We start from the raw sequence: 6,000 nt of genomic DNA, 5'->3' as shown, positions 1-6,000 counted from the left end.
CAGCCTCATTGAGGAAGGCCGGGCAACTCTCCACACATCCTGACCTTCCCCCGCCTTCTGTGTTGCACCCACGTCCTTCTGCTGGGAGCACTCCCCAGAGCAAAAGTGCGGGTGCAGCAGGATGGGGAGACCTCCTGCCTCACAGTCTGGAGCCAGGAAAAGCTCTCCCCCACCCCCTGGTGTGCCCTGCCTTCCAGACGCGTGGTCCCTCCGAGGCTGTGTCCGGGGAACAGGCACTTCCTGCGGCCCTTGGGCATGGCACGTGCCCGGCAGTGGGCAGTGACCTCCTCACGCTGCTTGTGCCTCTCTTGCAGCAACAGGCTCTTGGAACAGGTTTCTGCTGTTTCCAGTGCCTGAAATGCAAGGACAGTGACACTTTCCTATGGGAAATGTCTTCCCTGGGTATCTGTGTGCCCCTCAAGCTGGTTCTCTGCTCCCCTTGCCCTGTGCCCCTGAGGCAGAAGAAGGGCACGAGCCAAAAGGGCAGGGGAGGTTCATACCCTTGCTTGGCTTTGACCTGGCAGGCAGCCCCCATGGGTTCTGAGGTGCCTTTGCTGAGCTGTACGAGAGGCATCGTCGCTGTGATGCCGTTTGGTGCCTCTCTGTGCATGGCCAAGAGGAAGCAGAAGAGGGGTAAGTCAGCCCTGCTGATAATTCCCCTCTGTCCATGTGGCGACAGGTGCCTTCATGCCACCCTGGAGCCACCTCGGAAGGTCTTGGAAGGCAGACAGGCGCCCTCCATGGAGGAAGGACTGGGAAAGGAAGAGCCCTTTTCCAGGGGGATGCTGAGCTGCGGGGCAGGAGGCATGGCCCTGCCAGCAAGGCCAAGCAGTGCAGCAAGCTGAGCAGGGCTGGCCGGGGCTGTTCCCAGCCCTTCCCCTGCGCCAGGGTGCTGGCTGCAAGGCCTTCTGGCACTCAGGTGTCGCCTGCTCGGGAAGCTCTGCTGCTCAACTGTGCAGCCCGGGCACCGGCAGGAGGAGGGAGACCCTGGGTCCACGCGGGTACCCCCAGGCTGCAGCCGGGGGCCAGACAAGGCTCCCCATGGCTGCTGGGGCTGCAGTGGGCAGTGCCGCTCCGCAGTGAGGGGGCAGCGCTCTGGCCTCCTGTGTGCAGCGCTGCTGACCTGCCTCTCCTGCAGCCCCCACGCACAAGCAGGCACGGATGGCTCCAGCAGCAGCTGGAAGAAGCATCCACCCCAGCTCCCAGGCGCCTGCGAGCAGCACACGCAGTGGCCACAAGGGACCAGATTGCAGGGCTGGCCGGTCGCGGTTAACACGACGCTCGAAACATCCATACAGATGGTCCCGAAGAGCCAGTCTGCCCCAGGCCTATGGCCCCTTCCACGCAGCTCTGTGCGATAGGCCTTGTGTCTGCCCCAAGGCAGGTCACCCATCCCCATGGCCCCACCAAAGGGAGCCCCATGAGCCCTGCTGCGTGTGCCCGGCCTGTGTCCATGCTCCACATGCACAGGAGAGCGAAATGCTGCTTTCCTGACACAGGGATCCACCCTGAGCCTGAATATCAATAAAGAGAACTGCCTTGTACTCCTGTGGCATGAGCTGTGGCATTACTGAAGTTACAAGTATGAGCTAAGGATCAAAGTCAGCTTTGGCCAAAAGTGCCCTGGAGCTGTGGCCAGGCCATGCAGATTCTAGATTCCTGAGATGGCCCAGGAGCTCAGCAGCTGGTCTCTGCATCAATGAGACCATGGACCAATTGGTGGCAATGTAGCAAGTGGAGACCGTGTCCCCTGCAGTGGCTGCGAGACGTGGGGCAGTTTAGCCTTGAGAAGGGAAGGCTCCAGCTCAGGGGGGATTCCCTCAGTGTTGAGAAGTATCTTATGGGAGAGTGTAAAGAAGATGAGGCCAGATCCTTCTTGTGGTGCCCTCTGAGCAGTCAAGAGGTGATGGGCACAAACCGACACACAGGAGAGTGTGCCTGAAGAGGCAGCTCAAGCAGGAGGCTGCGAGGAGGCTTCACCACCTTCCCCCAGCCTCTGCAAGCTGCTGCCATCCTGCGAAGGGGCAAGGATGGAAAAGGGCAGGCAGGAGAGTCTCTGCATGGGCCCCTCTGCCTACGAGGGGGCAGCCGGGGCGCAGCAGGACTCCCCATGGCCGCGTCACCCCCCACGAGGCAGCCCCCGACCCACCCCCCCGACTCTACGGCGCGGGGGCTCCATCTCAGCAAGGAGTTGCTGTTCCGTGGCCAAGCACCAACGGCTGCATCCAGCGTCTCCGAAAAGCTGCAAGATGAGAGACAAATGGGGTATCTGAGCTGCACCTGGGCCTGAGAGCATCAGTTTTTCGGCAGGGGAAAGGCTTGTAAGGGTTTCCTTAATAAAGCCCCATTTTTTACAGCCTTGCAGCTGTGGGTGAGCACTGCTCTGGTAGCATCATGATACCATGATGGTTCATCTGGTTATCAGGCACCAGTAAAGACTAGGGGTTGAGCTGCTGGAAAGCAGCTTCGTGGAGAGGGAAGTGGGAGTCCTGGTTGACAACAGGTTAACCATGAGGCAGCAACGTGCCCTCATGGCCAAGAAGGCCAATGGGATCCTGGCTGCATCAGGAGGAGCGTTGCCAGCAGGTCAAGGGAGGGGATCCTGCCCCTCTACTCAACTCTGGTGGGGCCGCATCTAGAGTATTGGGTGCAGTTCTGGGCTTCCCAGTACAAGAGGCACATGGAGCTTCTAGAGAGGGTTCAGCGTAGGGCCACAAAGATCATTAAGCGACTGGAGCATCTATTGTATGAGGAAAGACTAAGCGAGCTGGGCCTGTTTAGCCTTGAGAAGATTGAGAGGGGATCTGATCAATACCTGATCTAGTACCTGAGGAGAGAATGCAGGGAGGATGGGGCCAAACTCTTCTCGGTGGTGGCCACTGGCAGGACGAGGGGTAACGGGTATAAGTTGATTCCCAGGAAGTTCCATCTCCACATGAGGAAGAACTACTTTCCTGTGAGGGTGACAGAGCCCTGGAACAGGCTGCCCAGAGAGGTTGTGGAGTCTCCTTCTGTGGAGATCTTCCAAACCCGCCTGGATGATGCCCTGTGCCCCGTGCTCTGGGTGTCCCTGCTGGAGCAGGGGGGTTGGACAAGATGATCTCTACAGGTCCCTTCCAACTTCAACCACTCCATGTGATTGTGTGTGTGTGAACTCTGCAGTCAAATTCAGACTCTCTGAGAGGTATTTTGCATATACCTCACAGGACCTTTTCGCTTGGGACTGATTTTTTCCCTTAATGTTTCTTCTTAAAAGCTTCACACCAGCACCATCTTCTCCTTCCCCTTGCAGGACAATGGAAAGGCCTCCTACTGTCTTAACAGGTCCTTGTTTATTTTATCAGCTTGTTTCTACCAGTTAATCTCAACTGTTTTTCCTACCTAGATTTATATTATGCTTTCAAAAGATATGACAGCTAAATTAATGGTTTTAAAATCATGACATAGAGCATCCTGACAAGAGACTTAATATGTCTATTACAGCCTATCACTGAAGGCTTTCTCCATGGATTAGGTCAGAAAAACTGAGCATTTGATGATCTATACTCTGCTCACAGAGTAGCAAGTAAATACCCATATTAGCAGTTATTTATTCAGATTAGAATTCTGTAGCTTTCGGGATAACGTACTCCAGTATCATATTTGCATTTCTGGCCAAATTTCACAAATACCTGTGGGGAAATTAATTTCTTCTAACTTCAACCTCAGAAGGCTGGAACTAGGGCATCTTATCTGAATTATCCACATACCTTTGCTCATCCAAAGAGATACAAAAGAGCCACTATATAAAATAGTGTGACCCTGTCTTCTTTTCTATACACCTTGAGCCATTCTGTGGAGGTGCCAAATACTCCTGCCACTGACATTCAGCAGTGTAGCCAGACTGCAGTGATATTGCCACGACTGTGACATATAATCGCAGTGACCACCAGTGGATGGCTGCAAAGCATGACATCTATACTGAGAGTTACCCAAAAGACTCACATTTTGGTTGCAGTCAGTGCCAAAACCACTAAAACACTACTTTTTTTCTTTTGTACCAGACGGATGCACCAAAGGGATTCCATAAAACTACTCTTCATGCTAAGAATGAAGCAGATTTGCTTTGCTGTTAAGTCGTTTAGTGTGCAGCAGACACACTAAAAGACTGTCCTGTGGTGGACTGTTCTTGTCCACCTCACTTCGCACATTCGATATGATACTATCCCATTATTTTTTAAATCATTCAAGGGTGCAGTTTTAGAGAGGATGCACCTTTGACCTGGCCCTCTCAGGGCCTTCCAAGCATTTCAGCAGCATTTAGTTTAAAAAAGCTTTTATCACAACCTATCAACATCTCTTCCATAAATCTGAAACTGTTTTTCAGAAGAAATCTGTATCTTTGGTCTCCTCATACATATGCAGATGGGCAGTAATTTAGATCCTACAGAGGTAGAATTTAGGACCTCTGAATCTGGGCTTTGCCCCTTTGCCCACGCATGCCTTTAATGTTAGGACGACTCGGGTTTATTTTAAGACATCAGAAAAAAATCCCTAGCAAACTGGTGCAGACCACAAAACCGTAACTACTAACATTCATATATACATGAACTGTGCAGAACATAAAATAGCAATGTTTTATACTTACTTAATATAAATGCCAATGCAGGAATTGAATTTAGTACATCATTCAAGTGATTTATTACCAAACATTATTTTGCTGCATGACAGGGGGAACAGCATGTTATTGAACTGACCAAGTTATCTCCTAATTAAAAACTTATAAAATTTGGCTATATAACACAGCAAGGTATCTTTTCCATGTCACAAGTATTATGTATTTAAGCTGCAGCTACAATTTATTCTTAGACAACATTTGTTTTTTTCTGCTAGAATACAGTGATAGAAGCATGCTGAGTTGTTCCATATGAAATGACTAAATGTTGTACTTTGTATTGAGACAAACTGGATGGATGTGATTTTAAAATAACACCCACTGTGAAATTATTTTTGCCCATTTGTTATCATTTTTTATGAAGAAGTTATAAAACACTAAGCTCATTAAAAAGAAGCATTATGCTTCCATTACAGAAAATATAGTCCTGGATCAGTGTGCCTGCAGGAGCAGTCAGCGGGGCTGTGACATTTACAGGGTTAACAGCTCTAACACAATAACAAAAAGCCTGATCAGAGACTGGGGTTTCATTGACCAGGGCATGTTTTCCACACCGAGTTATATTGTGTAAAAGCACAGAAAAGAAAGACTGCACCTCCTTCCAGAGGCTTCCAGCCCAAAGGAAGACATGTTTAATAATGATAAAAATTCAACCCCTCTGTCTTCCTCTACTGCAAGCCCTATGAAAAGCAAATAAATTACAGCGAAAAGGCAAAACAGTTCTTCATGATACAGGCTAAAGAAGAAAATTGTCTTTTTCTTCATCAGGGCAGAAACAATGAGGAGTATCTGGCTGGATACAGGATTTTCACTACGCTTGAAAACACTGGCTACATATGTCACCGTATAGAAATGACAGCACAAAGACACCATAGCAAACTCAAAGCTTGTGGGAAGTTTGTGTTACTTTCACTAAAATGCTAACTAAAATGAGAGTATAAGAACAACCAAATTGGCATCCTACCCCAAACACTGAAATATCCCACCACACCTGGCACATGAGGAGGCAAAAGTCACAGGACTGAAGAGACAGGAAACTTCTGTCAAGAACACAGTGGTGAGAATTAATGCTGCTTTCCCAAACACTGAAACCGCCTCCCTCCCCATGGCAGTTTCACTATCAAACTCTTGCTACATCAATCAACAGCAACCCCCTCACAAGATGTGGCGCCATGGAATACTACACAGAGGCAGCCCCCAACTGGAATTATTTTACTTTTTCCAAGTGACGCTTTTAATACTCAGGGCATGAAATATTCCTATTATTCCCTTCCAGGAAAGTCAGCGATACTTAAAATTCTACCAGGAGATTTACTGTAAGTTCACCCGTCAGGAACAGGCCACAC

The sequence above is a fragment of the Tinamus guttatus genome, unplaced genomic scaffold (assembly GCF_059628265.1).
Source record: "Tinamus guttatus ecotype Peru unplaced genomic scaffold, ASM5962826v1 Tinamus_guttatus_pri_ptg000150l, whole genome shotgun sequence".
NCBI lineage: Eukaryota > Metazoa > Chordata > Aves > Tinamiformes > Tinamidae > Tinamus > Tinamus guttatus.
This window is presented reverse-complemented; position numbering follows the sequence as displayed.